A 9,170-nucleotide genomic window follows, 5' to 3' on the forward strand; every position below is an offset into this window, starting at 1 on the left:
TTGTTGAAGTGACGGAAATTGTTGCTTTTGAAGTTTATTGTTACGGATTTTAGTTTGCTATAGCCAATTGTTTGTGGGGTACAAAATGTAACTATTTAGGGAGCTATAAAAATAATAGGCAATAAACTTGTAATTATTTTCATTCTACGGGTTATTTGCTTTATATCCCCTTTTCTTTTTTGTGGAGTAAGGGCCTTTGGGCCGATATCCCCCTTTTACTTTGTTGTTTGTTGCTTTTTAGCTTCGGTTGATCTCATTTTGTTAAGTCTATCTCTTTGGCCTTTTTCATTTTCTTTACATTTTTCAACCCCTCATGTGTTTGATAAATCATAAAATGTTAGAGTTTTCATTGACAATGATTTGAGTATCGATTGTATTCAATATCAATGACTTTAATAGTTACCATGATGTGAATTGTTGATGTTGCAAGAATGAAATTGATGTGGCTGCGCTGTTGAGCGATTTCTTTAAATCTTTTGTTGACTAGGTGCGTTTTGACGTGAGTCTTGAAATGAACATCACATGTACGATTTTGATCTTTTTGAGATATGCTAAATGAGTGCATTATTAAATGCCATATGTGGTGAGGTGTTACTTGATAACATTGAGTGAATGTGCGTGAAATCTTAGAATTTTCCTTGTTAGTCTAATTTCTTATATCTTGGTAAATGTGAGGGGTGATCTTGGAAAAAAAAAATCAAAGAGGGAGCCCAAATGTCATCAATCCTTCGTGACTATCTTATGAGGGTGTGCATCCATTTCGACACCATTTGAACCTAATCCATATTTTGTTACAAAACTAAAAGAAAGCCTCTTGAGTCAAATTGTCCCTATCTTCTCACCTAAAATCCTTTTTAAAGAATTGTTATGTTTCAATAGTCAAATTAGACCAAAAGCCTAAGTTGGGGGTGTGGAAAGGAAAGAGGAATGAAACCCAAGTGAAGGGCAAGAAAATATGAAATGAAACTCAACTTTGAAGTTTGTTATAAAAATAAGGAACCCCTCATTATTAAAAAAAAGATTCATTGTGATGAAAATGCTTTAGAAGAATAAAAATGAAAGTTCTCAATAGGATCAAAATGAAAAACAAGTTGAGATCATGTAAAGATGATTGCAATAATGCAATGAAAAGGTTAAGTCACTAACCTAAATTGACCATACCTTAATCCTCAGCCCCATGAAAATCCTAAAACACCCTTGCAATCTTGCATGAACTAGGTTGTGCGATGATAAAAAAGTGTTGAAGAAGAAGGAAACCGACGATTGGAACATGTAAAAAGATCAGTCCAACGCAGTTGACTGACTTATCTGCAGCAAGTGTTGATGAGGAAGGAAGCTGACGATTAGATTATGTCAAAGGAACAAGTCCAGCGAAGCTGACCGACGAGTTTACATCATTGCGAAAGAATTATAGTTGCACTAGGATTAGACTACCTATGTTAATTAGAATTATATTATGATTAGGATTATATAACGACTAGGAATACTATTAGAATTATAATACAACTAGGATTTAAATTATTTATAATTGCATTGTTATTATTATATTAGTAATAGGTATTGTAGTAGGACTCTAAGCATAGTTAACTTAGGACTCTACAATCCTCTCCGATATAAGGATCATGTAACTCAACAATATTATTATTATTATGAATTTATCAATATTGGTCAACCTATCAATACTATCATTACATTAATACAATCATTGATTTATCTAATCCTAGATTTGAGATTTCTTCATGGGTTTCTCAATGGTATTAGAGCTTAAAGATCTTCCACTCTCTGAGTATTGATAAAAAAAAATGAAAAAAAAAACCACACGTTGCAATGCCCCCTTCTACCAAAAACCATCAACCTCCTTACTTCACCAAATAATTGTCACTTGCTCCATTAAACTTAAGCCAGCAAACTACCTCATAAAGAGGATGCACATATTACAAAGAATGAACCAAGTAAAAGTAGATGTTCCACTGGACAGACAGCTAGAAAAGTTGTAGCGGCTAAGAAGGATGCAAAAGATAGTGACACTATTGATGATTGGAAGGAGAAAAATGTGTTTCTAAGAAGTTGGATCTCAAGCACCTTGACTGAAGAAAGTATATACCTAATTGTGGGCTGCTCAACTGTCAAGGAGATGTGGGAATGCTTGAAAAAAAACTTATATTCAAGCAAAAAAAAAACAATTAATTTTGCTAGAAGCTTAGGTAAGACACTATATTCCACTGTTAATCAATTTGTTAATGCTCTCACATGCTTTGAAATAAGGGAAGAGGAAAAAAAAGTGTCATAACAAAAATCATAACATGATATTATCTGCTAAAAGAAGGCAGGGGAAGAGGAAACAACATCAACATACCGAAGCATTGACAAAATAAGTTTTTGCTGGGTATTCAAAGTCTTTTTTTGTTGGATATTCGGCAACAACAACATCAATATACCGAAACATTGACAAAACAAGTTTTTGTTGGGTATTCAAAGTTTTTTTTGCTAGATATTCAAAGAAATCTAGGAGTAACCGTTCCTCTTCTCACTAGCTTGAGGGGAAGTGTTGAAGAAGAAGGAAACTGACGATTGAAACATGTAAAAGGAATAGGTGCAACACAGTTGACTGACCTACCTGCAGCAAGTGTTGATGAAGAAGGAAGATGACGATTAGAACATGTCAAAGGAACAGTTCCGAAAGCTGATCGACAAGTTTATATCACTGCTAAAGAATTCAAGTCGCACTAGGATTAGACTACCTATGCTAATTAAGATTATATTTCATCTATCATTATATTATGATTAGGATTATATCACGAACAGGATTACTATTAGAATTATAGTACAAATAGGATATAGATTATTTATAATTGCATTATTATTATTATTAGATTAGTAATAGGTATTGTAGTAGAACTCTAAGTATAGTAAACTTAGGACTCTACAATCCTCTCCTATACAAGGAGCATGTAACTCAACATTATTATTATCAATTTATCAATATTGATCAACCTATCAATACTATCAATACATCAATTCAATCCTTGATTTTCCTTTTGCTATATTTGAGATTTCTACATGGATTTTTACAAAAAGTATGGGCAAACCTATGGGATAAAGCATTCATGTGTTTCTCTTTTCTCTTTTGAGAGTGTAGGAGTAGCATTAATTCATTCTTTCTTTGTTGATTTTCTTTTTGAGAGTATGAAATCATTCTTGGTGTGAGGGTAATTGAATGCGCTTATTGAAACATGGTCTTGCATGACAGAAGAAGCTAAAGTGAGCTTGAGCTTGGGTGGGAACCGACTTGTCATCATGATAGACTTTAGCATGTTGTTGAGAACAATCTTGTAATGGCACTTGCTTGTTAGTTCTTTTGAATATTATTATGGGTACCTTTATTGAGCTAATTGTGTTATTGATTTACTTGAGGACAAACTAAAATTTAAGTTAGGGGTGTTGATGAGTCGTAGATTTGCACTCATTTGAGGTCTATTAAGCTCAATAATTAGAGTTCTCAATGCATGATGTTATCCTATTCTAATGATATATTGATGATTTGCAGTTATGAATTCTAATGGACAAGACAAGAATGAATGCATGAAAGAATGACAAAAAAGGTAAGTAGTGTAAAACTGACTCTGATGATCGCCAAAGAAGAAGGGAAAATCGCATAACAAGCATGGCATCGCCCAAATTGACAGTGCAATAAGAGTTTGTTTATTGGTTGGTGGGAAAAGTCATAGAGAAAAGGCGATACGCCGAGTAAAAAATGCGAACATGGCGATATTTGACAGTGTTTGATGATAAAATGCAAGTTCAGAGGGAAAACTAATGCGTTGCCGATTCGCCGAGCTCGAAAAGAAAACTGAGGAGGATCGCTGAATGGTGATCGAACACCCGAAGCCTGGGGCAAGAAACAAGCAAGTTGAAACCTGATTGATGACTCACTGAATGATATCGGTGAGCCGACTAATGTCATCGAGTGAGGAGAGCATATTAGTTTTTGGACGAAATTTAGGAATCTATAAATAACCTAAAAGAGAGAGAGAAAGGGGTCCGAAACTAAAGAGAAAATTCTGAATATTCTAGAGGTAGAAACACTTTCCATTGAGTGAAAAAACACTTTTATCCGTTAGGCCTTTTGAATTGATAATCCTTAATTTGTTAAATTTGGGTTTAATTATAAGTGTGTTTGCTTGTAATTACTCTAATGCATGTTATCCATGGCTGATTTCATGCGAGGTATAATTTATTTACACTTTATAATATGTGGCTACCCCCCCCCCCCCCCCCCCCCNATGCATGTTATCCATGGCTGATTTCATGCAAGGTATAATTTATTTACACTTTATAATATGTGGCTACCCCCTCCCCCCACTCTCTTAGGGTTTGATTATAGGGTTGGGTGTTTATTTAAGTTAGTATTGCTTCGTTTTATCGCTGATAATCATAGATTCAAACTGTTACCAAGTGATTAATTCATGAATTAAGGTGACCAACTTGATTGTAGCATCGAATCTCGTATAGGTGCTCGAAAGAGACTACTATGAGTGGGTAATATGTTTGACTTTTGCAAATTAGTTATACTAAATATTAAGTTCAAGGTTGTGAGTTGTTAGAATTGCATGTAGATGTCATATATGTGCAAATGCCCAACGAGAGGATAATAGCCTCCACAACAACGACCAAACACAAATAATCTTGGCACAACATCGGTAGTGAGTCAGTACAATTATTCAGACCATTCATGGAACACCATACAATACACATACCAATTAGGTTACCTCACATTATCATCCATAGAACTTATTCATCATTTAAATATACACATAATATACAAAATCCTTCTCTAATTCCCATTACTCCAAGGTACTACCTTATGATATAACTCTTCCTATCATTCAGAAACCAATGGGAATACATAGTTACCAGATCGATGAATCTCGAAATAACACTTAAAAATATCCTCTACCATGTTTCCAATGTTTAAAAATGGTGAAATGGAGATGAAACATCAAATTTTGAAAATAATTCATTCCAGGTCAAAATTGCATTTCGTGATTGCACCCTCAAAGCCTCACAATTGCAATAAAAATGGGAGGTCAACTTATTGTTTCACCTTCGCGATCGCGACCTAGGGCCAGACGATAGTGATGCCTGAGGACTATCTCAACAGGATTGAGACAAACCCCACGCAATCACGATATACAATTGAGCACCCTTATGCGATCACAAGAGAGAGCCGCAGAATTGCAATAAACAACACAATATGCAACAGATAGAAGCATCAACAAACATCAAAACTTAGAAAAAATCACGAATGAGCATTCACAATTTGTTCAAAATCCCGTATAAATAAACAAGATAACCTAGCTAACTAAACTCGACGTTTTGAACTCAATGGATTGGTCAAGACACAGATTCAAGGTCTCCTTGACCTGGAACCCATTAAATTCGCAATAAGCTAACATTCACTTAACAATACCAACCTTCCCTCGAAACTTGTGAAAATTGAACTAAGAGCTCACCTAGGCCTAATATTTCTCGAATATAATTGAATTGTCAGAACCCTAAAGAGTATGAGAAACCGAATATTGAACGAAAGTATACTCCTGGTCTAGTTATACTTAAACTTCTAACTAGGGGTGTACAAAACCAAACTGAAAATCGAAACAAACCGCAAACAGATTCAAATCGAAAAAAACCTGATTAGTGGTTTGGTTTGACTTGATTTGGTATTGAAAAAAATCCGATTATATTTGAGTTTGTTTGGTTTTAACTAAAAAAAAAATCAACCCGAGATCAAACCAACCTGAAATTATATATATTATTTTTAAAATTTTATTTTATACATAAAAATATTTACTTTAGTAACATTTTAAAATATTTCTTATACTTATTCTTAGTTATTTTCTTTTAATATTATTTCAAGTTTAAAACCTAGAATTCGAAATGATTTAATAAAGATTCTAGTTCATACATGTTGATAATTATAATAAAACTTAAATCAAAATTAAATTAATACTAATGCACAAAGAAAATCAATTTAACACTATGAATGAAAATAGTATCGAATATTTGTTCTTTAGTTTTAAATTATTTTAGATAATTAAATACATAATCTAATTTTAGTTCTCCTTAAATATTTAGTAATGTAACTAATACTTAATAAACTTATTTTAGCATGATTTAGTACTTTTAAATTATGATAATTTTCATTATGACTATACAATATTTATTTTATATGATTTTATTATTATTATTATTATGATTATTTTCAGTATGACTATACAATATTTATTTTATATGATTTTATTATTATTATTATTATTATTGAATATTTTTGTGTCATCAATATTCATCTCATATTTTGTGTTATTTTTTAAGAAACACCTTAGATGATTGTATTTTGTTTGAACTAAAGAAATATTTGGAGCACAAGTTAATTATATGTTTCTGTGCAGCCTTTACCGAAAAATCCAAAATTTTTGAAAAATCTGAAGTTTATTAGTTGGTTTGATTTATAAATTTATAAATTGAACACAATGGTTTGGTTTGGTATTTAAAAACCTAAACCAACCCGAGGTTTAAAAATCCGAAAAAATTTGAATTTTATTAGTTTGGTTTGATTTATAAATTTAAAATTTTTACACGAATGATTTGATTTGATTTTTGAAATACCCGAACCAACCCTATAATGTACATTCCTACATCCAACTAAAGAGTTGAAATCCATGAATACACTCTAAAACTGAACAAAAACACTCTTGGATCAGATTCTCCATTCTAGAGCTAATATAACTAAAGCTATTCAATTTTGTGACTCTTAGTTCCGGTTGTTGCCAAAATTCACCTTTAAAAAGTCTCCAAACTCTAAATTTTTCAAACATCAAAACTTTTCAATCAAATTTCAAAATTAACTTCATAAACTGACAAAAACTATCTCGTTGCAACTTCGGGAGGGGTAAAATAGTAATTTTTCCAAAAAAGACCTTGAGGGTAGTAGGTATGAAATTTAGGACTTTTAGATATCAAAAAAATTCATATTACTTGATATGATATTTCATAAAAAAATCATAACTGATAGCGAAACACCAAATACAACTAGACAAAATTTTCTTTCAAAATCCGAACAATAGTTTGTCACAAAAAAAAACATAGTAGTGAAACATTCTTCATTTTTATTTAGATTAGTTGTCACAAAAAATACATGAAATTAGAGATGACAATTACTATTATTTTGTGTTTATTAATGAATCCATGTAATGTTAGTCGATAGGAGATATGATATAATTGGAAGGACCATTGATTTAATCCAAAAGTTCAAACTAAATATTAAAAAGATTTAATCTTAAAATTTTCCAAACTATGCTCACCTTCTATTTAGGATTTTAGAAAACTTTCTTTGAGCAACTTTTTCAACTTAACATATGGCTACCTAGAGCTATGTTAGAAATCCACCATCAAATATCATATTTGTTTTTAACAAAGCTTTAACAATACTACCTTATTGACATGAAGAAGATATATCAAGAATTACTATGTATTTTATGAAGGCAATACACGGAAGTAGTAGTCCCCCGTTTCAATTTGTTAAGATGGAGTTTTTAAAAGGTAAAAAAGACTTTTGAATCTTGTTGTCATAAATTAAAAATATATTACATAATACTCATTTAATTTTATGGTCTAAAACATATGAGGTTGAAAATAGTGTTGCTAAAAATCAGAGAAATATTCATTTTGAAAAAGAATAAAAGAGAGAGTATGATAAAAGGAGTAAACAACTTTTTGTTCTATATATACATTATAATTATCTTAAATCAATATTACGATAAGATCATTAATTAACAGGAGGGTAACAGGAAAAATTGGACGTTATAAGATCTACTATTTTCTAATTATAACAAAGTTATATATTTAAAGGATCTTATATTGTGTAATTGTGTTTTTTAGTGGATGCTATCAGATAATAAGAGAAAAATTGATTGAATTTATGCAAATATCTTGCATAAATTTGCCACCTTACTGAACAAATTGATCCATATTCTTCAAAACTAAGGGACAAATATGATACATGAAAGATACACAGTGGCATAGGCATATCATTTTGTGATCTTTTCCATCGCTATACTTATTTAATTGAATATATAACCACAAATGATTATTACTATTTCATAAAAAAAAAAGGTCTGAAGTTTTGTTATTAAATAATGACATATTAACATCAATTCACTAAGTTAGTTCATCATTTCAGTAGGTAAAATGCACTTAAACCCGAACGGAATTCAATAACAATTGTATATACATAAAATTCTATCAACCATAAATATACAACATATTTTTTTAAAAAATCATATAGGGCTTTTAGATGGACCCCTTGTTGCTCCCACTTGACTTTGTCACTCTAAATATGATTAGATTAACTTAATGTACAATCGCGTAAAATGATTTACTTATTCACACCCTACACTCTATATAAAGGCGAAAATGTTTCTCAGTAAATTTGTAAATCTTCTCTTGTTAAGAAATCACACTCACTTATAAGGAAATGAGTTTAAAAGGCAAGTTGATCTCTCAAATAGAAACGAAGTGTTCTGGACATTTGCTTCATGAGCACTTCAAATCAAATCCACACAAAACATCCGCCATGTCTCCTGATAAAATAACAAATTTTACACCTCATGAAGGTCAATTAGGAAAAACTAACTCTGTTGTTAGCTGGAATTATATTCTTGGTAAGTAACTTATTCATTTCATATTTCAATTGACTTTGGTAAAAGTAAGCAATGGATTAGCCTTCTCTCCATTTTTAAATTTTGTAATGCAATTTACATCTTTACGTTAAGACATAGTAGTAGGGGATCGGAGTGTCACGTTCCGACACAAGAAGAACAAAGAGAATGAATCTTGAATTATGCTAATATACACCGATTTGAAGAACCTAATTCTTAAGTGAGTACGGTGTGGAGGCTTGAGTCCTCATAGATGTGTTTGGGTTGTTGCAAATGATTCTTATACTTGTTGCTATCACCTGTTAAGTATTTGGTTGGTTTTATGTTATTATTCGATATATATTGCTTTCTATTTTGAGTTGGCCGATGATACCTACTCAGTACTTGTGTTTTCTACTGACCCCTACTTGTATTTGTTTTTCTTTGTTATTTGTGGAGTGCAGCAAACGTGCC

The sequence above is a fragment of the Solanum pennellii genome, chromosome 8 (genome assembly GCF_001406875.1).
Source record: "Solanum pennellii chromosome 8, SPENNV200".
NCBI lineage: Eukaryota > Viridiplantae > Streptophyta > Magnoliopsida > Solanales > Solanaceae > Solanum > Solanum pennellii.